A 24,226-nucleotide genomic window follows, 5' to 3' on the forward strand; every position below is an offset into this window, starting at 1 on the left:
AAACTTTTCTCCTAGTACTCCCTCTAAAAATATATCAATCCTAGTACGCGTACTACTTTACCTATCGGAAAAGAGGGAGACGCTTCTCTCTTGCTTTCCCATCTTTCCTCCCTGATTAGTTCCGGTGTATATATATTTTAAACATGCAGGTGGGCTTCTTGTGTCATCCTGTTTTTGTGTCACTATATGCCACACATGATGCCGCTCCATTAGTTAATTTATGGGCTCTAGATCTTTCAAATATGCGCACTAAAATTCCTTCACTGCCGGGACATGCCCTACACATCGGTACTGCAGATTCTCATGTTTCTGATTATCAACAAAATTATGATATGTCAAATTTCCTTTACTTATCTGCTTACTCATTTTCTTAAATATCGAGAGTCGACGTACCCCTCTGCTACTTATCACGAAAATGAGGAGTTTGTCTTTTATTTATTTATGATTTCTCAATACAACTTACAAAGTGCACCCCTTAGCTTCTTGTCACGGTATCCCTCGATGTTTGTGCTGAGGCATCGCCTTAACCCAAAAAAGATAAAGCAAATGGATTTGACTTCGAAATGTTATATATATCAACTACTCGCTTTTATTACCATCATTTGATATTGGATTCCGAAATCATTTTCTTTTTGGAACCCAACATTTTTTGGATCGTTTAAGCACATGTGCATGCTCCTTTTAACATTTTTTGGATCATGTAAGCACCCATGTGCCAAAGCAAAAGCTAGAAGATTACAGAAACTAGTAATCTATACAGTAATAGAGTGCAAAAGTTGAGCGCCAGAGCTTTTCTTGAGAAAAATAATGCTACATCAATAGAAACCTAAAAGAAAATGTCAAAAGACTGCAAGATCAGAGCTTTCTACACTTCAATATTATCTAAAATAATTTATAAAAAAAAAAAAAACTTGGAATATCAATCTTAATTAATTAGCTGGCAAAAGCTGTACCTAAATTTCATTCTATTGCCGAGTACTACTGTATATATGCTTGCGAGTGCCAAAACATGAATGAGCTGATCATAAGCAGAAATATACAAGAAGGATAAATGTCATAATTTTTTTTCTTGAATTTAAAATATTTTTGCGTTTTTCTTTCTCGCTAACATTTTGATCATCCACGTCTATTCCTTGTAGACACTTGTTTGCTAAATGATAGCAGTATTTTTGGCTGCAACCCTTTTACAATTGTGCAAAAGCGTAACAACAGTCCATAGTTTTTGCCGCGATGGATTTTCGCCGTATCTGATGGTAAAACCGTGGCAAAAATCCTTAAGCCACGGTTTTTTCGTCGCAGGCGAAATGCCAATAAATGAGCGTGACATCTACTCTATTTTTCGCCGCAAGGGAGTCATGGAAAAATTCCAGCTCTTCCCATCTATCTTCATGTTGAGAAAGCCAACAATGGTAACTGCCACTATTGATTTCCATCAAAGTCGATTTAAGTGCTGATAAATGCGCGGTTGTTTGTTGCGAAGAGGGTTCACATTTGGGGATTTCAGATCCGTCGAACAAATTAGTGGCAATACTATTCTCGTTGGAGTTCTGGATCATAAGCGATAAAAAGAAGCCTATTTACGACATTCTCCCATATCGCCACGCTTTCAATTTCGCCCAACAAATTGGCTACAACACTATGCTCGCCGGAGATTACATAAGCATTCGATGCCAGGAAGCCAATTTACAGCGTTCCCTTATGTCGCCGTAGCAACAATTATCGATCGATTTCCACACTAGGTTATTTGACGCTAGGTATGAATTTCTGGCAAAACTTTTTCCCCAAAATTTCTTTTTTCGCATATGCTCATCAAATTTGGGCATAAAATTTTATAAGCTCACAAGGCAGGCCAATCATATATTATTGAACTCTCAAATTAATGGACCTAATTTAATTATAATTAAATTTCTTTCGTCTATGAAAATGGTCCTCCCAATCGACACTATAGTCATGCATGCATGGTGATTGATCATAAGCAGAGCTAGGGCTGGATGGATTATTACAAATTAATCAACTTATTTGGCACCATATATAAACATGTACATTCAAGGTTTGACACTCTAGAACTAATCAACTCTGTTTTGTCATATTGGGTTTGCACAATATAGGGCTAATTTTTACACACAAGCGCGCGCGCACACACACACACATATATATATTTTAATCAAATTGGTGATCATTTGGTTTTGCACGTGTATATATATTTATAAACTTGAATCTAGTTTTGCACATGACATATATTGGTACATGTAGGCCTATATATATATATATATCAGTGTGTGTATATCAGACACAAAGAGGAGATTGCATATATATATATATATATATATCTAAATTAATCAACCAAGGAATTATAGAAAACCTCCTGATGCAATCGAAGATTTTAATCGTTTACATTCTTATTGAAAGCAGTTGTCAAATATCTCAGCTAGAGATTACTCTTTCATTCAACTTTGTCCATAACTTAGTTTATCAGTGATCTCAAAATTCTCATCCATACTTGCTATTTCAACATGCCAGCAGTCCTTCTATCTCTACATGTACATATACATACCCCATGTATAGAGGAAAATTTAAACTTAAAATTCTTTGGGGTCTTGGGCAGCACATCCAAATCACCACTGCCCTTAGATGGTAAAATATTGACCTGTTCCAATACACAACAATGGCATAAAAATCAGGTTAGAAAATGCATTCATAATAACATTTTAAGTTATTAAAATCACATCTTCATTAGCAGTACTTTCAATTGCCAAAAAAATACAAATAATATGCTTATTGTATGTTGGCCAGCCTAAAACACTCTACAAAATGACTGCTCCGATCCATCACTAAGAAAAATGTCTCATTTTTCCTTTATTACTTGGTGGAGATGAATGTGGTTTAGATTTAAATGTTGAAGCAATTCATATACTGCATGCATGCCAGTAATATACAACCTAAGATTGAATGACATTTTTCATAATCCTATTTTGATGGAATTTGATGGATATTTATTTTTGTTGCCTTACTGTTCACACGGCCATGAACAACCTCTCAAGTAGTACCATAGTGCCTTGCTATCGCTTCTTGAATCTGAAATTTCTGCCTTGCCTTTACAAGAACCCTGTCATGTATATATAACAATAGTAAGTACTTCACTAAAACTGTGATTTTACATAGCCAGTTGTAGCTATATTTCACCATATCTCTAGAGCACTATAATAATTGTGCTTTGCTATAACACTCTTCTACAAATGAAAGCTTTAGGTATGCCTAAAAACCTTTCATAGGGCAATAGGGTATAACTGAAATTCAAAGCTGCCCAATTTAGCTACAACCTATAGGATTAAATACCAACTTACTGTCAATATATGACTCATTTATTTTAGTGTGCAATAGGTAAATCATACTTTGTTCTTAAACATCCCTACAACCACCCCATAGATCTATGACAGTTTTAACATTGCGAACATATTTTCGTCACAATATTTGCATTCTATCAAACAACCAAAAAGGTCCAATTATCATATGTCAATTTAATAGTAATAAAATTGAAAGGTCACTCAATCTATCATAGATGACCTCTCCAAACTGCATCAAAATATAAAATGCAGTCAATATAGAGCAAGAAACCAATTTACCTCTCATCCTTGACCCTCTCTAGCAAGATTAGAATATAGTCATTACTTCTCAAAAGTATTATTGGTAAATCAGCATCCCTAACACACCTTCATCAAAAGTGCCACAAAAGTGTAGGTCAAAATACAAAATTAGTAACTGTTGGCATGCACAGATGGCTAAGGAACTCCAATTTGAGTCTATCTCTAAGACTCTAATTCTATCTCCACTTCTGACATTCTCATATTTACATGTTGCTCATAATACTGCATATGTTTCTTCTTTGCCACGAAACCACCTTTAATCTCTTTAAGCTGATTTTGGTAATATTCTGCATTTTTCATATTTTCTTCTTTTTTCTCGACAAACCGTTCATATTCCTCATTGGATACTCCAGCCACTTTAGTAGATTTGGGCATAACAGAGTGGCCCAGCCCTCTGGAATACCCTGACCTATGTCCCAATACTTCCCTAAATATGGTTGTTGTTGCTTCATTTGTGCGAGCATTTGGCTCTTTGGCATTCATCAATTGAACCATATGATTTTGTAGCCAAAACAACTGAAACCATTACCATTATACGACCAATAGCTTAATCATTAAGTTCCATACTTATGTGCTAACACTAAACAGTGAACTTGCCATTCACTAAATAGTTAAAAATATCATGAATCAACTAGCTACTTATGTATAAACAAGGATCTACTCATATAATTGTCTTTTGTAGTTACTGTGATAAATCTCCCATTTTTATTCGACCAATGCACATCTTTGTAGAAATCAATTAGATTCTTTTCCTTCTAAATGAACATATAGGCATACCATTTTTTTATTTATTTATTATTTATTATTATTATTATTATTTTATACAAGATGAATTGTTTAAAGGACATTCACAGCCCAATGGTGCGCCCGTCTCCTTAGTTTAGTGCCAGGAGCCTGTGACTTAGATGGTATGAGACCCAACCTCCATAAGAGGTGTTAGATGGTGAGAGACAGGTAGAAGAGGTACAATTGGAAACGTTCATACTTGCGGTGGAGGTAGAGGTACTGGAGAATCAGGGAGGAGTCCTGCTGGCGGAAGGTGATACGGGGCAGATTGTATTGGAGAAGGAGAGTGCAGGGTTGCATGGTTTGGAGGAGAATGTTTTGGTGCAACCTGAGGATGGAAAGGAGGAGGGTGAACTGGACGCAGTGCATGAAGCTGAAGCAGAGGACTGGGATGATATGGGATTAGGAGTGCAATTGGAGGGGGAGGATTTTCACTTGAGGGCAAGTAGGGGAACATGCGAATAAGGATGTGGTGGAGGATGGGGAACTGGTTATTGAGTTGCGTGGGCAGTCTAATTCTAAATTGAATACGGGGATTGATAACCTTGCTAAAGGAAAAGCATGCAGCTCGGATTATGAAAATGTGAGTCCAAAGTCTGTCAAACGGGATGTTCGGAGATCGACAAGGGTGGTTAGTAAGCCCTTGAAAATTAATTTGTGATGCAGAACGTCCTTTTCTGGAATCTGAGGGGTGTTAACATGTCCCAAAAGAGATTGAGTGTATTAGTTAAAAAGTTCTTACCAAGTATAGTAGCTGTTGTGGAGCCATTTGTTTCAATGAATTGTATGCGAATGTTACAGAGTAGATTAAATATGGTTGGTAGTGTATCGAATGAAGCAGTACGTGGGAGGAAAATTATGGGTTATGTGGATGGCTGGGATGCAGGTCTCAGTGTTGGATATTTCAAACCAACATATTACTATGAGTATTTGTGATGGAGATAAAAGTATGTGTTGTTCTATGGTTTTTGCATAGTGTACGTCCAGTGAGAGGAGGGCGTTGTGGCAAAGTCTAGTAGAGGGTGTGGATGATACGATGCCTTGGATAGTAGTGGGGGATTTCAATGTTATTAGATATGATTCTGAAAGGCGAGGAGGGAGTGCTAGACCGGCTGTTGTGATGGATGAGTTTAATGTGTTTATTGAGTCTACTGGGTTAACAGAACTGAGGTTTGAAGGGAATCATTTTTCCTGGTGCAATGGACAAGAGGGACTCACTCGTAGATGGTCTCGACTGGACCGGTTGCTAGTTAATGTTGCCTTCTTGGAGTTATTTTCGAAAGCCAATATGCAATATCTTTCGCGTCGAACATCGGATGACTCATCGCTTCTAATTCGGTTGGAGAAGTTTCATAGCTCTTATGGGTTCCCGCCGTTTAAATTCCATCAAATGTGGGTGACTCATGAATCCTTCTTGAGTTGTATTGTTGGGGCATGGGAAGATGATATTGAAGATTACGGAATGGTGAGGTTAGCTCAGAAGCTTAAACGGCTGAAGCCTATTCTACGGGTGTGGAATCGTGATGTGTTTGGCAATATTAAAACACAAATTGGCTATTTACAGGAGATGTTGGCCAGGTTAGAGAACAAGCTGTAGGTTGAGTTTCATGCGGAAGATGAACCAGACTATTTGGCCACCAAGGCAGAACTGGATGTGTGGTCACAGCGGGAGGAAATCTGTCTTTGCTAACAAGCAAAACAAAGCTGGCTTTCACATGGGGAAGCTAAGGCTCAATTTTTTCGATTGTTCAAAAATATAAACAGTAAGGTGGTGCGTGAAATGAAGCTTCAAGATGGTACCTTGCTTAAGAGTCTGGAAGAAGTGCATAAGGGTGCGGTTGAGTATTTCACAAAATTTCTGGAGCATAATCAGGTGGAGGAGGTGCCAAATTTAGTTGGTTTAATTCAACCAAGTATCACAGAGGAGGAAAATAATATGTTGGGGCTACTTCCTTAATCCAAAATGTAAAAGAGGCATTGTTTGCAATTCCAGTGGATAGTAGTCTGGGACCGGATGGATTCGGGTCTGAATTTAATCAAGCTTATTGGCATATTGTTAGCAAGGACCTTGTTGGGGCGGTGCAGGAATTTTTTTCAGGTGCTGTTCTTCCAATAAATTTTTCGGTCTCATTTTTGGTGTTGATACCGAAGGTTGTTGCTCCTACTAGTTTTGACAAATTCCGGCTCATTAGCTTGTGCTCGGTATTTTACAAAATTTGTGCTAAAATTTTGGTTTGTAGGCTTTCTACCCTACTTCCAAGGTTGGTGTCTTTGGAGCAAGGGGCTTTTATTTTAGGTAGGAGTATCTTTGATAATATTAGCCTAACTTAAGAGTTAGTACATAGTCTGCATAAACCTGCTCGGGGCGGAAATATTTGATATAGAAAAAACATATGATAGTGTAGCTTGGAATTTTTTGCTGAATGTTCTTCATCACTTTGGGTTTTCTGCGAGTTTCTGTGGTTTGATTAATAGATGTATATCCCAAAACTGGTTCTCGATTGTGATGAATGAGGTTCCTAAAGGTTATTTTCATGGTGGGCGGGGGTTAAGACAAGGTGATCCATTGTCACCATATCTTTTCATTCTTGTCGAAGAAGTCCTTTCTCGATTGCTCAGACAAAAATTCATGGAAAAGAAGATTGGCGCTTTCTCTCTTTCAAGGCAAGCCCCATTGATTTCTCATCTTTTATATGCCGATGATATTGTCATTTTTGCTAATGGGGGTTCCTCTTCGGTGTAGGAAATTTCAAAGTCTCTTCAGCTCTATGAACGATGGTCCGGGCAAAAGGTTAGTTCCTCAAAGTCTTCTATCATTTTTTCGAAGCACATTGCGATTAACCGAAGGCGGAGGTTATTGAGAATTTTGGGTTTTGTGGAAGGAAAACTTTCGTTTAAATATTTAGGTGTGCAAATTTTAGCTGGTAGATTGAAGGCATTGCATGTTGATGAAATTGTTGGTAAAATTAAAGATAGAATCGAGGGATGACAAAATAAAATACTACCCAATGGATCGAGGGTGATACTTTTGCGCCAGGTACTTATGAGTTTACCGATCCACTTGCTGTCTACGGTCCATGCACCAATATCTATGTTGAGAAAAATTAATAGGAGTTTCAGTAATTTTTTTTTGGGTGTGAAGGATGGGAAACCAAGAAAACATTGGAAGTCTTGGGAACAATTGTGTCTCCAGACGTCCGAAAGCTGCATGGGCATTCGTAATTTGCAGGATGTGCAAAAAGCTTTATTTATGAAGTTTGCATGGAAATTACTAACGGATGATTCGCTTTGGTCACAATTTTTCAAAGCGAAGTATATGCGGGATCGGCATGTTTCTTTGTTACAGCAGGGGAAATGTACGAAGTTCTGGAAGAAGGTGCATTTGTGTCTCCTAGAGGTTTTGAGCAGGTCCAAGTGGAAATTACGTAGGGGAAATGTCTCCTTTTGGTGGGATAGATGGATGGATGATGGGCCAATTGGTGTGTTGCATGGAAATGTAGTTAGTCCGGATATGAAGGTGAAAGAATGCTGGGTAGAGAATGAATGGGATGAGGATATGTTGATCCGATTAATTGGGGAGGAAAAAACTCGTGAGGTTATAAGGGTATTACATAAACGACCTGAGGGAGATGATGTGTTAGTATGGTTAGAGAATAAGACAGGGTAGTTCACGGCACAGAGTGCATGGAATTGTGTACGAGTTCGGGCTCCTGAAGTTAGGTGGGCGGGTTGGATATGGCATTCTTGTTTGCCCAAAAATATGTCGGTTGTCATGTGGAAGACATTAAATAATGCTCTGAGTGTCGATGCAAAGCTGAGATCAGTGGGTATTCCAATAGTCTCGAAATGCAATTGCTGCTTGAAGGGTGGGTTTGAGGACTTGAATCATGTCCTTGCAACTGGTAACTTTGCAAGAGAAGTGTGGAAGAAAGTTACAGAGCAGGTGGGGCTTGGTAGTGTAACGGCATCTACTTGGAGAACTCTGGTTGACATATGGTTTCGAAAGGCTAAGAAAGGATCGTAGATGGGGTAGCTTTGGGGTTTACTTCCTGCGATAATCACGTGGTTGTTCTAGTTGAGATCGTTCTCGGGCAGAAGGGAAAAGTGAGTCTATTAGTTAGATATGGATGCAGCTGAAGCACTGGGTTGTAAATGGAGAGAAATTAAAGACAACAAGACAATAGTCGGCCAGAGATATACAAATTCTGCAGGAACTGCAGGTTCCAGTTACTGTTCTGAAGAGGAGTTGTCCTCGCTTGGTTCGTTGGTCTCGACCGGATGAAGGAAGATGGAAGCTGAATGTTGATGGAGCGTCGAGGGCATATCTAGGGCCAGCGGGAGCAGGGGGAGTTTTGAGGGATTCGGCTGGGAACGTGAAGATGGCTTTTTCTGTAAATCTGGGATGTGGTACGAACAATTATGCAGAATTATTGGGGTTATTACATGGTATTCAGTTGGTGAAGGAACAAGGCATAGTGGATTTTGAGGTTGAACTTGACTCTTGGTTGGTGGTCCATTGGATAACTGAAAACAGATGCAACACCTGGTATCTGGAGGATTTTTGGGAAGATGTAATGGAAACTTTACAGAGGCTTAATGTTCGTATATCTCATATTTTCAGGGAAGGGAATAAAGCGGCAGACTTCCTAGCTCGTTTGGGGGCGGAGGGCCGAAATGGGAAGTGGTGGTCGTCACAGGAGGTTCCTCCTCTGTTGAGAGGAATTCTAAGGCTTGACAAAATTGGCTTCGCTTCTATCCGTATGTAGTAGTATGGGTAAAGGGGTTTTTTTAGTTGAACGGTTTTTTTGTTGGTATTGTTTCTTGGGTGGGTGATTTGTAGTGTGTTCCTTCATGTTTTTTCTTCGGTTTTCCTCCGCCAAAAGTGAGGGTGAATAAAAATGGGAGGGAATCACTCTTGGACATGTAATTTCCTCTCTTTTAAAATATATATATATAGGCATACCACCAATCACATTAGCATAGTTTGACAAATAAAATTTAATATATTGAACCACAACATCCAAGACATGTTATAATGTCAATACCTTTCTTTCCATTAGTACAACAAACGAAGTCCTTCCGCTTGTATGGTTAACCATTTGTTTACGCCTATTTTCTTTGTTTTGGTTGGACATTTTCTACAATAAAACAAAAATTTATTAAATTTTTTCAACCATAGTTCAATTGCCAACAACATTAGTTAAACTTAAAACAATTATAAAGATGTGGGGAATATTATAGAAAAATAGTTTCATTTTCTTATTTAAATAACCACATATTTTACCTTTTGACATGTGAATCCTACAATAAAAATAGCCACATATGCTTACTTTGAAGTTATCACTTGCCCATCGATTGCATAACCACTCCTAAACTGGCTTCTCTACCAACGCACCTCCATTAGCTAGTGCCTCCTCATGTAGTGCATTGGTGTAGCTTGTAATGAAACGCATTATATGCATGAGATAGCTGACTTGTGACTGTCTAACCATGATTTTTCTTGGTCCAATCCAAGACAAAGTTAGCCTATCAATGCTATTGTGTTAAAAACCCATGGACCATTATAAACCAAGGACTAATTCCTAATATTGTGTTAGAAACCCAATGCATGTACTAAAGTGATGATGCAACACATTTCTGCTAACATGTTAGCCTTGAATATTGGATTTACTCTTGCTAAGATTATGTGAAATAACTCATGCAAGCAAAAATCATCAATTTGCTAACATTGATTCACATTCACTAACAAAATTTCTTCCATCATTACCTAAGTTTGCATTAAAACCCGATGTACCATTACAACTCAACATGTAAAGGTCAGTACACTGTTTAAAATTCAATTCCCATGAATTTTTTCACACATACAACATGCGGATTGTGTTTTACCATTAATATATATTTAGATTTTTAACAACTTATTCAACTAGTATTGATATTATATCAATAATCCAAGATGGAAAGCCACACTTGAACATGTTCAATAAGTTCCTCTTTCTCTTTTTGTCCACGACAATCCAGCTAACATGCCTCATTTTTGCATAGCAATTCACAATCCACGTCACTCTCTTTGTGTTGACTGTTTTGTTGTTGCATGATGGGCCTATCTTGCCATCTTTGATCTCAAATGGTATCTTGCCATACGTTTGCATCCTTTCAACTTTGTCCCCTTTGCTACACCCCTACCACGTTTACTAGTGTTTGGATCTAACCCAACAACACAAACAGTATGACCACCATGTATAAATCTTATCCTAAGGTGTTTATGTATAGGAAATAGAATGTGAAAAAGATTATACTTACCCTCAACTGTTGTATTCATCTCTGCAGGAGTACAGGGAGGCAGAAGCGATGAAGGTACTTCATCTGGAGGTTGAGTGGAGTAATCAGAGTCCATGGCAACTTCATTTCTCAAAGTCCAGGTTGCTGGTTCAAACTGTGGGTGTCGTTCTATTGGAGGCAAAACCCGTCTCCCTAGTCCATTAGCTATTCCTGGCCTCTCCCTCTCTTTGACTGAATCATTTCTGCTGCATGCACATAATTTAGTTGAACAATAAGCTTATATAAACTCAACGTATTGAAGTTGTGAGATTGAATAGCAGTATACCAGAGTTTAACAACAATACTTTAACAACATCCTACTAGTTTAAACATTGCTGGAAATGTATTTACTGAAGTTGTGGAAAACCATAAAACCATAAAAAGGCTACCAAGTTGATGCTGTTGATAGAATGGTTAACTTTGAGAATATACACGCTGGGATAATTTCTGATGGAGGAGCAAGATGTGTGCAGTAGAAATATTTAGCAAAGTGAATATTCTATCTAATGATTTAAAAATATGATGGTTAAGCTTGACATGTGGGGAATACACGTGTATGGAAAGCTTTTTGTAGTGGACCTTACAATTTGATATTATTGTAAGATATGTAGGGACATTCACTTCTACCTTTTGCATATATATTCTATATAATGATATGTGTGTTTGAAGGATTTTTTTTTGTAAACCGTGTATCAGTTGTCAAAGGGGCTTTGTGTACCATTTTTTTGCAAACCGTGTAACATATTCATGTATTAATTTATGCTCATCCAAAGGTTGTATAATTCAATAAATGACTAATTAGTAAATAAATTCCTATTTACTAATTAAATTGATTGATTACTAAATAAAAGCCTATTTAATTGCTTGATTATTAAATTCAATTGTATTGTAGTTGTCAACAAATTCCTGACTAATCAGGATGACTATTGGGACAAAATGTTTAATAAAAATGCGGGGATAAAACTATGCCATTCAGATTCTGAGGGAAATCCTGCAAAATATACTTGGCAGTTTTTACTACTCAAGATATTTATGAATAATCATACCTTATCGATATATATATATATATATATATATATATATATAACCATATATATATATATATATGTATATATATAGATGATAGCAATGTTTTTGGTCCAATATATATATATTCCTACAAAATGCATGCCTTTATTGGCAGATGTGCACGCAAAAAACACGACCTCCTTGCCTCGGTATCTATTCTGGATACTAGTAGGTTAGAAAATCAATTTCCCCAATAAACCATAACAAATAAAATGAAAGCTGCCAATAACTTCTAAATCATCATACATAATCTCATCTTCAATATCTTAATTAACTTTCACTTCAATCCAAAACATGTTTTAGAAGTTTTTGGTCCAATAATTTCTAAAAGATCATGTCCTTCCAACTATTACCAGTGGCATTTTTTAATGGGCCTTTCTACAAAACCAATACCAAACCAAACAACATATTTCATTTTAGTGTTCCTTTCTACCATCTCACCCACATCATGCTGCTCATCCGTAGGCTTCTTTTGATTTACAAGGCATGTTTGAGCTCAACAATTTTGGTTTTTGCTTGAATTAATATCCATCATCTCCACTTCAACACATACGCCAAGAAGATATCAAGAGTATGGATCGGGTTAGTTAAAAATAGATCACTAAAAGCAAAAATTATACATTTTCAGAAGCTACTTCAAAGTTAGTATTAATCTACCCTAACCGTCCGTGCACAGCTCAATAAGCTTGGATGTAATTTGAAAACAAGAAAACATTGAAGGGTTTGACCATGTTGAATGGAATCCAGCCACCGGCAAACTAAAAACGAACCTGCCGCCAAATACAGCCTTCACATGTAAAACAGAAAATCAGTTTTTGTAACGAGACCACTCCTACTGCTTTCATACGGTAGGAATCAACACCCTCTAGCAAGTAAAAGTTGCTTTGCCAAATAAATGTGAAAATTTAATTGCATATATTTGAGAGATATAACAGATAGATATCCTGCTATTACAAAACAGGAAATGTAAAAATTTATTTACACCTCAACATTGAGGAAAAACGACAAACCCATGGAACTTGCCACATTAGTGAGGAGTTTATTCTAGGAAATACTATACAACCAGTCAATATTAATATATGTTGAACCTCATATGAGTCCAGCTAACATCATATCTCCTGACATTCTAATGCAGCCTCTACTACGATACTCCCATCTAAACTTAATTCCCCACATGATAGTGATTATAACCATGAAAGAAAACAAAATATATAGAAAAATGCCTTATTTAGTACCATTATGAATGTAGGGATTCTAGGATAAATGCCTTTAATTAAGAAGAAAAAGAAATTTGAAATTAGTTTCCCATATCAGAAATGAACAGATCATGTTCATCAAAGAACAAGAAAATTGCAAACACCTTAACTCAAGCAATGCTGCCAATTAAGTAAGGCCAAGGGTACCATTAAGCATGTATCAGTTAGAAATCGAAGTTTATTTTCGTCCCTTGTTTTTTGTTTTTGGGGGGGGGGGGGGGGGGGGGGGGGGGGGGGTGTGTGGTGTGTCAAATGGTTAGATTCTGATCAAGGTGGCTGAAGCGGCAAGATATATATATATAGTGGGTATATTTGCAGCAGATCAAGGTACTCCACCAACGTTGGTGTTACTGTCCCTCATGGAGATGACATGGGTCGAGCCTATAAAGAGATCGCTGAATCCAATGTTTCCCAGCTGAAAGTGATTATAGATTTTTCTGCTCACTGAAACTTGGAGTCAACCTAACAAAACTAGTTTTCATGGTCCTTTCTTTTTTCTTTTTTTTTTTTTTTTTTTTTTTTTTCAAGAGGGTTGAAGCCTATTTGTTCCGGTACTGAACTTGATTGTGGTAGTTATAAGAATATAAAGATAAGAGTAAACTGGTTACAAGAGAAGGTGGTGACAAGCATGAATACTCTTCAGTAGAACTATTAACAGGTGTTTTGACCTTTAAAATTCCATCTCATTTCAATTATTTTAGTTTTATGGTCATATAACTTCTTGTGTATGGATCTTGATCATGTGTTCAATCGAGAGAAGACAATATATTATGAACGAAAGAGGAAGTACTGCTTTTTACTTAAAAATTCCATTACTTTAGATTTATGAACAGATTATTTTAGAAAGTAGACATTGAAGGACCTTTCTGGGAATAATTAGAACCTAAAGGTCTTTTGTGTATATTTGTTTAATTAGAACTTAAATGAGAAATAAGAAATACTTGTAAGGAATGAAAATTGATTAACTAATTATAATAAAATTAATTAGGGTAATATATAGTTGACATGACAATTATGAGGGAAGGAAATGTTTCGACATTTCTATAAATAATAAATAGAAACTAAATAGTACATGAAAATTAAATTAAGACGTGAACAGAGATGAAAAACTAAGTAGTGGAGGACATACCTTGATTACATCTATATCTTGTAAGATTGAAGAATTTTAAGATTCAACTTTCTAAGTTGCTCTTGCATTAACCCAGTTTAAGTCATGTCAGCAATGTAGAAAATACCGGAGAGCTTTTGGCTAGCTGGGTAATCATGTCATTGCAATTTGCAGATGTTATATAGTTGACGTGGCAATTAAGGGGGAAGACTTCCAGTTTCCTATCACAAAGGTTCTTAGATCCAAAGTCTGATAAAAACTACAACAGTATGAAAGAATTGCAATCGGCCATCAAAACTGAAACTCGATCAAAGTAGTCTTCTTGTAGAATAAACCAATGTAACTGACTTGGGACTTTGATTTCGCTTTATCTAAGATTGGGGAGAAATACTGGAATACTTATAGTACTTTTATAGTAATTTTACTCTGCTCCTATCTTCCTATATATGATGAACTAACTACCATAAGTAAGCATGCATATCCAACATCTAGCTGACATGCCATGCCTTCACAGGCAAACTAACATGTAGGCCTGTTCATCCGGGTTCCGACTCGGAAATCCGGGTAGACCCAAACCGGAACCCGGATTTCAAATCCGGGCCAAAACCCGGCCTGGGTTAGCCCGGGTCATAAATGGGCCGGAACCCGGATGAATCCGGATTTTTCAAAACCCGGATTCCGGGTTCCGGATTAAACCCGATTTTTTTTTTTTTTAACTAAAACCTTTCTGTTATTAATTTTTTTATGTTGAAAATGTGTTTATCAAAAATCCAATATTTATTGCAATTTTTTCAAGAAATATTGTTGAAATGGAATATTTTTTTGTTATATAAAATCTTATATTTTTTATATCATTGTCCATGATGATAAAAATATCAACTAATTATAATTAACACATACATATAAACAACTAATTAACCTAAAAAGAAAAAAAAATCCACTACTTATTACATTGTTTGAACTGATTTGCTTAGAACATTACAAAACACATACATTGCTTTGATTAAACTCCAATACACAACAACAGAACTAATTTGATAAGAACATTTCTACTACGATTACACCCAAAGGACTACAAAAATCGACGTCGCTCAAGATATTGGCTCTAGATCAATAATTGACAAATGAGCATATCTCTAATTTTTTAGAGGGCATTATGGTATTGCCTAGACTATCCTGGCACAAAACATCCTCAAATCTTAAGAGAATTCTTCAGCATGCTTCTTGGAGGACCCTGCATTCAAGAGGCATTAAATTCAATATATGTAAAATTAATTGTAAACCCTTTAGAGCTGCTAAACCTTCAATATCATCAATTTCAAACATGCTATGTTCCTTAAAATGGAGACCATCAGAACAGTTCCCTAAGCATCTCTTAAAATGACCCCAATACCCATTGACTCAGAAGAATGAAATAAGGCACCATCAAAACTAAGCTTCACTATACCTTGAGGAAGGGCTTTCCAAGAGAGTAGATGTTCTTTATACACCACAACATGTTGACCCTTCACATGAATATAACTCTAAACATATGCAAGACAAATTATCAACTACCTTTAAAACAAAACAATAACAATTCTGAAACAACTTTAAGGTTTCTATATTTCCAAATACCCCATGAAATAGTAAGGAAAATAGGAACTAACTTGAAATCAATTTCAGCAATGCCCACACTAAATTTGAAAATCTACTAGCTTGCCTCAAATAAGATAAAATTCGTGGACATCGAACAACCCAAACTTCTTCAAAAATAAAATGGATTGGTATTTTCAAGCTACATTTTGTTTGACTTAAAGGTGACTTTAGCATGATCAAAGTTTCAAATCCAGTTTTGGCCAAGCTCAATGTACGTTGAACAAGAGCAGAAGATGAATTCTAGCCCAAGCAGAATGATGATAGTATATATTTGACATTGCAACATAGTCATATATTGAAAGCATTGACAAGGAGTGGGTAGATGCTGAGCTACAGTTTAAGTGTAAGAAGGAAATTTTACCTGCCAGGGCTTCTCAAACTCATCCAATGCTTCTGTAAGAGCAGCCTCGGTTCTCTCCCATGTAACCAAGTCTCCTAAGTACTTCTCAGGCCTCTAAAATATTCATACCAATAGAGATATTCGGTAACATATTACAAAATGTCATTTCCACTAAACACATGCACACTAAGAGCAAAAGCGTATAGAAGGAGACAGCATATCAAATGTAAAAAGATGGCTGCCCACACTTAACAGATAAGGCATCATACCAATCTAAAAACAAGGGAAGGGTGTATTCCAGACACAATGACGTGTGCATATTCAACTTTGAGATAAAGGACTTGCATTTTATATTATTAATACCTTAAACTTTATTAATGATAAAAAATCATTGTCCAAGTATACAGGGCATATACTCTTGCTTATGTTTATCTTTATCGATAAAATAAAAATAAAAATAAAAAAATGCGAGTCTAGAAACATGAAAAAGGAAAACCAAAATGATCACACATCCGGTGATAATCGGTTTTAAAAAATAAATCCTCAGGATCTAAACTAAACAAAATAATAACAACAAAGAATCTAAACTAAACAAAACTCTAACAAATAAAACCCAAAAATAAAAGAGCTGATCTAGCCAACCAAAACACTACTCACACACTACCACAACATAACAAGTTATAGATCTGGGCGAAAAAATAAAACCCAAAAAGAAAATAGCGGATCTAGCCAAACAGCAGCCTCTGCTAGTCACCGGCGAGGATGGCTAGGGTTTCGGCTTCCCCAAAACACTCTTGATACGAAAGAACCTCCCCCCATGGAGAAGAGATCTAAATGCTCAAAAAAAACACAGAGAGAGAGATGAAAGTATCGAGAGTTGCGAAAACTCTTCTATGTAGTCGTGGACGGTGGCCTCAGATAACATCGGCGGCGATGGTTGTGGTTTTGGCGCTCGATCGAGAGAGAGAGAGAAGGCGATAAATGGCATAGAGAACAGAGAGATCCGAGAGAGAGAGAGAGAGAGAGAGAGAGAGAGAGAGAGAGAGAGAGAGAGAGAGAGAGAGAGAGAGAGAGAGAGAGAGAGAGAGAGAGAGAGGGGTCTGAATTTTGTCCGGGGGGGTGCGGCTAGGTTTTTTTTTTCATTTATATACCCGGGTACCCGGTTTTAAATCCGGGTATCGGATTTAAAACCCGGTACCCGGAGCGGATTAATCCGGTTTTTCAAATCCGGGTACTGACCCGGATTTGACCCGGGCCGAAAACCTGAACCGGAATCCGGTTATACCGGATTCCGGTCCGGGCCGGATTTTATCCGGCCCAGATGAACAGCCCTACTAACATACCAGCTGCATATTGTATCAAAGTCAGCATAGTTTTACTTGAACGTGACATCAAAACAACCAAATATATATTTGATAATGACATATATGACTCTGACATGTCACAAACATATATATATATATATATATAAGAAGCATAATTCAAAAGTTACTGATATCCTGCTATATATTATGTTAAGAGTATATAAACGTGAGTAAATATCTTATTTGAATACCACAAGCGGAGAAGTCTTTAAATACATCGATGTGACGTCTTACAAAATCATAATAACTCAGACAGCATTACCACCCCATGATTAACTATGCTTTTTCTATAAAAGTATACCAACGTATTCAATAGGGTTCTATTGAATACCAGCACGCGCGCTAGTTGAAACGTAAGTATGCTTCTATACAACTTAGTTGATCTACAACCATAAAGCTCTTTAATTTTTCAGGCCACTATAAAACAAGGAACAACATGATATGCCCAAACAACCATAAGGCAGTCAAGATGGAGAATTTTTTCTGTTTATAAAATTTAATATTTTTCAGTTCGTTGTTTTGGTGGTATAAGTACTAATGGTAAAATCTATGTTTGAAAATGGGCAAGGTGAAAACTCTTGAGGATGAAGATATGTCCAAAATGTGAGATGCGGATGGAGCCCCTTGTAGATGGCATTAATTTATGCTTATGGTCTTTAATTTTCTGCTTATTCAACTGCCAGAAGCAGAAAAAATTAGAGGCTGTTCTTGGAGCAGTTTAATTCTTTATAAATTTCTGCTTATGGCATTAATTTCTACATATGGCATTAATTTCTACATATGGCAGTTGAATAAGCAGTTGCTAACACTAAACCATCATCCCAACCATCACAAAGGACATTCTATGCCAGCATAGAATCCATATCACAAAGACAATGGTGTTTCTAAAGCAAGGTTATTAGGTTGAAAGTCAGGTCATTGTTCATAACAGCAATTTATAAAAAGCAATTGAAATTATAGTGGTCTGCTAGATTGGTGCACTCAAGTGGTGAGATAATGAACTATGTTACTAACCAAGCCTTATAGGATTGGAGAGTTTCCATTTTGGTTCCATCAGATTTTGCTGATATTCTCCATCTATGTCTTACATTGGTGCTTGTTTTTCTAGCTATGAAGCTAACTACAATTGCAACATTGGTGGCGATAATTATAACTGTACTTTGCAATATGCCACTTTGTAAGTTACATCATAACTTTCAAACACAGAGACTCAAGGCTAAAGTAAGGCAAATTTTTTCAAACCCTTAGTTTCTAAAGTAAGCCATGTATGGTTTGTTGTGAAATTTTTTTAATTCTCTACGAAATTAGAGTATAGGTACATATTGGATAGCAACTGAGATGGAACATTTCGGTCTATAGTCTAATTTTGTAGAGAAATAAAAAGGTTTCAATTAGTATTGTAGTATTGTAGTCTAATTTCACAAATGGAAGAATTCGGTCTATACCTATGGATAGCTTATATATATATGCTTATATCTACCCGACATAGAGTACTATGGTAGTTGAAGGAGAGAGCTAACCGCAGGAGGTGGCCGGTGCATTGAAATGCTGGGTTGGTACTACGACACAACAGAAAATTTTCATAGAGGGAGCTGGCGCAGAGAGAGGCTAGGGCAACACTAATTAGTGAGAGAGAGGGCCTTCGTGAGACTTATAGATCTAGAGAGAGATCAGTTAAAGGTGGAAAAATGAGAGACATACAAAGAGTTTACCAGCGACAATGCAACTGCATAGAAGCAGGATTGCAGTGACATTAGCGGCGGCAACAATTTGTTCAAGGAAGAGAGAGTATCGGGGCACCCAAGCAAAACTTGGCCAAAATGCATGTATCTGGGTTCGTCAAAATCGTTTACATTATATATACAAGGGTAATGCTACAGTTACCGCTCCCTCATCCCGTTTCTTCTTCCCGCTTGAGGTGGCTTGCCACGTGACACGCCACGTGTTGAAAAAAAAAAAAACCAAAACTCGTCTCCCTCCCAACATCTTCCCCCTTTCCTCTTCAGCAGTCGAAATCCCCATTTTGTCTTAGCCACCTAGCAGTTGCGTCGTAAGTAGGGGTTGCTTCCTCTGTGGCAGTGTCATACGTGCGTGTTTGGCCACTGAGAAACTCGTCTCCTGCCCAATAGTCGCGTATCTTAGGGTTGCATTCCTTTGTCAGACCTCCACCGCACACTATTTCATTCACATATGAGAATCTTTTGCTTTTGTGCAATTGAAAGGGTTGAAAATGAGATTTAAGTTGGTTTTCTAGGGTTTTTTATGCTTGTTTGGTTACTGAGAAACCATGGAAGGCACCGAAGTATTTTTTCTTTCTATTTCTTCTGTGTTGCAGAATTAAATGGGCGAAAGCATGGATTTGTGATGTAAACTCCACAAAAATCTCTTTCACCCAAAACAATGCTACGAAGTGGAGAAATTACTTAGGAGAGAAGAAATGCTTCGGTTGGCATAAAATTAAAAAGGAAAAAGAGAAGAAATGCTATAAAGTGGATTTCAACACACCCTCTGTTTTAGCCTTAAAGCTCTCCAACGATATCGATTCAAGAAGTCAACTACCGTAGTTCAAGGATTCAATCTTTCTATTAATGTTTTCCTTTTTTGTTATTGTACATATCCCACGAATCATGGGATTACATTCCAAGTTTGATGTTTATATTATATTGCCTCGTACTGTAAAACATTCATTGGAAAATATACTTTGTTTTTAGTGGAGAAATTAGCCGACTGCTTCAAAAATGGCAGGGGAAAATGTAACCTGATTCGAAGCTGAGGAAAGAAGAAGAAAAGCAACTGATTCAAAAAATTTTTATGAGCCATAAAGGAATATTCGTGAGGCTGAGGTTCGCCCAGGGCAGTCCAAAATGCTACGAAGAAGAGAGGAGTTAGGGTTTGTTACGGGAGAGAAGAACAAAATAAAATGAAGCTGAGTAATTCAGAATTTTTTTTTAATATTAAATTGATGCCACGGGAGCATGCCACATCAAGCGGGATGAGGGTGCGGGAGCATTAAGCGGTGGGAGTAGCATTTTCCTATATACAATGAGTTATAATGGTGATTTTTAGGTCGATGCTACAGGAAATTGCGCGATATCATTTCTAATCCAAGACGTTTTAGTGGTGACTCACAACTGCCGCAACAAAGTGCAGGCCTCATGGGAATTAGATAAATTGATGTTAGATGTGACATGTTACAATGAGTTCATGTGTTGCAAAAATCCATCGCCGCAATGACCTTTTTACCACGGTTTTAATGGATTCAATCACACGAATGGCTGATGAAGAATATTGTGGCGAGACTGTCTCGTAGCAAATACATCTACTAACAACGTTTCTAGAAATCGTCACTTATTCCTCATATATTTGCAGTGATACAATTTGCGATGACCAAAATTCACTGCAAAATGTAGCGAATTGACGGTGATTCTATTAGTAAATGCGAAGAATACAAATGAAATACAACAACTTGTTCTTACTGGCTGATGACCATCGCCGTGGAAAAAGAAAAAGGAAAAAAAAAAAAAAACTGCAAAAGCATGTATTTCTTGTAGTGAGCACCCAAAATTAACGTAATTGGGAATTTGGGGATAGTATATTTACCATCTTTTGCTTGCGGATATATATATCAACTTAAAGTATATTTTGGGCGACATATATAGTTGGTCTAGACATTTTACATATAGCTTCTCATTTGAACTTTTAAGTCTATCTGATGTATATATTTACCAAAAGCTTTTTGTTTGATGTATATATTTTCTCAATCAAGAAATCAGTTTCATGCATCCTACTTAAATCCTAAAATTTATGGATTTATTATATATATTCACAAGATATTTTAGCATTGAATTAATCTATCTAATGACACAAAAAATTGAAAGAAACCCAAAATATCTCTCAAAATAAAAGATTAGGATTATTTAGAATTATTGTATGAGCTTTAAAATTTAGACAAGTTTAGATTGATATAGATACGTGAAACGGGTCTTACAATATTTATTATTATTTGTGTGAAGTTTTAGATAATATTAATTACTTAATAAATGCTGTATTTTGTTCAATAAATATTTTAGAATCCCCTTTATGTTTAGGTAGTGCTCTTTCCTATCTTGGGTCTTAAAGTTCAAACATAAACTTTAATATTGATCTTGAACTAAAAAAAACCGAGATATAGGATGTTGTAATTAACCAAAACACAAATGAAAGAGAAAAACAAAAAAGGAAAGAAAAGAAAACCCCACAAGCATACGTTGAGGTGTAAACATGCTGAACTCAAATTATATGAGCGGTGGGTGGACAAACTTTGCTCATTTAATTTTTATTTAAATATGAATTGAGTTCGAGCTTATCACTTCGTTACGATCTATGTTAACAAATACCTCATTTATTCTTTAAATGAGTTTGAGTTTGTTAGTAAGCTATTTAATTTTGATAATATAGATGAGTTTCTAGTCTTCTCTCGTTTTGCTCTCTGGTGAACGAGGTGAAGTTTATAGCAGTCTTTGGTGTGAAGTTTATGCTGTAGTTAGTGTGAGCAATTATGGAGGATATTCAAGAGAGATGGAGTCAATTACGGTTGACAGAGAGTGAGTCGTGCGTGTTGGAATTGGAAGATGAGGGAGTGTCTGAGATGAAGGAGAAAGGTGACAGAAGTCTGGTGGGGAAGGTGTTCACAGATCGCATGGTGAGTAAGGAAGTCCTTGCTGCCACGATGGCTAAGGTGTGGAGGATCAGTAAACAGGCTGTTTTTCATGAGTGTGGGTCAAATGTCTTCAATGTGACATTTGCTACACAGGCAGATAAGGAGAAGGTCTTATCCGGAAAACCATGGTTGTTTGACAATGGTTTGTTTGCTCTTAAGTTGTTTAATGTATTGAAGCAACCAAAATCGATATGTTTTGATTATGAAGAATTCTGGGTGTAACTGCATAACCTGCCTTTTGCATTCATGAATAGAGTGTATGGGGAGAAGACAGGGAGGACAATTGGGAGAGTTTTGGAAGTTGATGTCCCGAGTGATGGGATAGGGTGGGGCAGATTCCTGAGAATAAAGCTTGAGTTGAATTTATACCAACCTCTGGCAAGAGGGAGGATGATTAGTGTGCAAGGAGAATAGGTGTGGATCCCTATCAAGTATGAAAAATTGCCAAAGGTTTGTTTTATGTGTGGTTTCTTAGTCCATGCAGATGGAGGGTGTAGATCACAAAGTGAATCTTTGTCTCCAGCAATTTGGTTCATGGCTTCGTGCCTCTCCTTCCTTTATTAAAAGAAGCTATTCCAGTGGGAGGTCTAGTAATGGTGCTGGCGAGAGGTGGAAGAAAGGTCCAGTGGAAGGTGGGGGATCTGACTCTGATTCGGCTAACCATGCAGGTGACAATCAAGGATCTCATCCAAGTTCAAATTTAAGTTTGCATAAGGATGAGAGTGTGGAGTTTGTTGCTTGTTCCTATCATCAAGATTTGGATAAGAGGGAAGTTATAACTGAAAAGAGGGAGGGATCTACAGATAGGAAGGGGAAGGAGTGTTCAAATTTGCAGCATTCGATAAGGCAGGAAGAGACAGTTAGTGAATCAATTAAACAGAATCAAATGGGTCACGAGGAGGATATATATAGGAAAGGAGAGTTGGGCTTGAGCATGGGCCTGGGTCTGGATGCAAACCCAATTATGGAGGCCCAATTTTTTAATGAATTGGCTAAGGAGAGTCCAAATCTGTTGGGTATGGCTAATAATGAGATTAAGCCTGAGTTAAGTGCTGAAGTAATAAGCCAGACCAGTGACAGAAGGCCTATGATTACTAGAGGAAGGTGGAAAAAACGTGCTAGGGGGAAAGCTATGGACAGTAACAGTTTAGCCTCAGACATGATGCAGAAAAGAGAGTTAGTTGATGAAGAGGATGGTGGTGGGAAAGAAGTAAGCAGAAAAAGAATAAAAATTAACAAGGAAGGGGCCTTCATTGATGCAAAGTTGAACTTGGTGGCGGCTGCTGAGCAGCGCCACCAAGAGCAATGAAAATCTTGAGCTGGAACTGCAGGGGGCTTGGTAACCCCCGTGCAGTTCATGACCTTCACAATCTTGTGAAGGATAAGGGACCAGACTTGGTTTTTTTGATGGAAACCAAGTTAGAAGCATATAAATGGGAATTCCTTAAGAGGAAATTGCGTTATGAGGGATGTTTTGTTGTTAACCCGTTAGGAAGAAGTGGAGGTTTGGCTTTACTATGGAAGCTGGAAACGGATGTGATAATTCAATCCTATACTAGATTTCATATTAATGCAGTAATCAAGGAAGACAAGGAGGACATGGAGTGGCAGTTTACTGGATTCTATGGTCATCCAGAGGTGAGTAAGAGGCAAGTGTCATGGGATATTTTATTGTCATTAAAGCCTTCTAATCCTATGGCTTGGTTTGTTTATGGGGACTTCAATGAAATATTAGCTCAAGATGAGAAGAGAGGAGGGAACCTGCGATGTGAATCTTAGATGCATAAATTTAGACATGTGGTAGATATGGGGGGTTTGTTTGATTTGGGATGGTCAAATTCCAAGTTTACCTGGTGCAATAGACACAAGGATGACACTTTTACTATAGAGAGACTGGACAGAGGCTTAGCAAACAGTGAATGGTTGGGGTGTTTCAACTCAATCAGAGTGGAAACTCTGGTGGCAAGAAGCTCGGATCATAGACCTTTGTTCTTTTCAACTCAAGAGC

General features: G+C 37.2%; 1 long non-coding RNA gene across 1 annotated transcript; it reads left to right on the plus strand.

Moving 5' to 3' along the window:
- Nucleotides 1–1,278: 1,278 nt before the first annotated feature.
- LOC122292395 lies at nucleotides 1,279–11,383 on the plus strand. The gene is made up of 2 exons (XR_006236924.1): nucleotides 1,279–1,754; nucleotides 10,758–11,383. It is a non-coding gene; the product is annotated as an uncharacterized LOC122292395 (long non-coding RNA).
- Nucleotides 11,384–24,226: the final 12,843 nt, after the last annotated feature.

Source organism: Carya illinoinensis, chromosome 13 (assembly GCF_018687715.1).
Source record: "Carya illinoinensis cultivar Pawnee chromosome 13, C.illinoinensisPawnee_v1, whole genome shotgun sequence".
In the NCBI taxonomy this organism is placed as follows: Eukaryota; Viridiplantae; Streptophyta; class Magnoliopsida; order Fagales; family Juglandaceae; genus Carya; species Carya illinoinensis.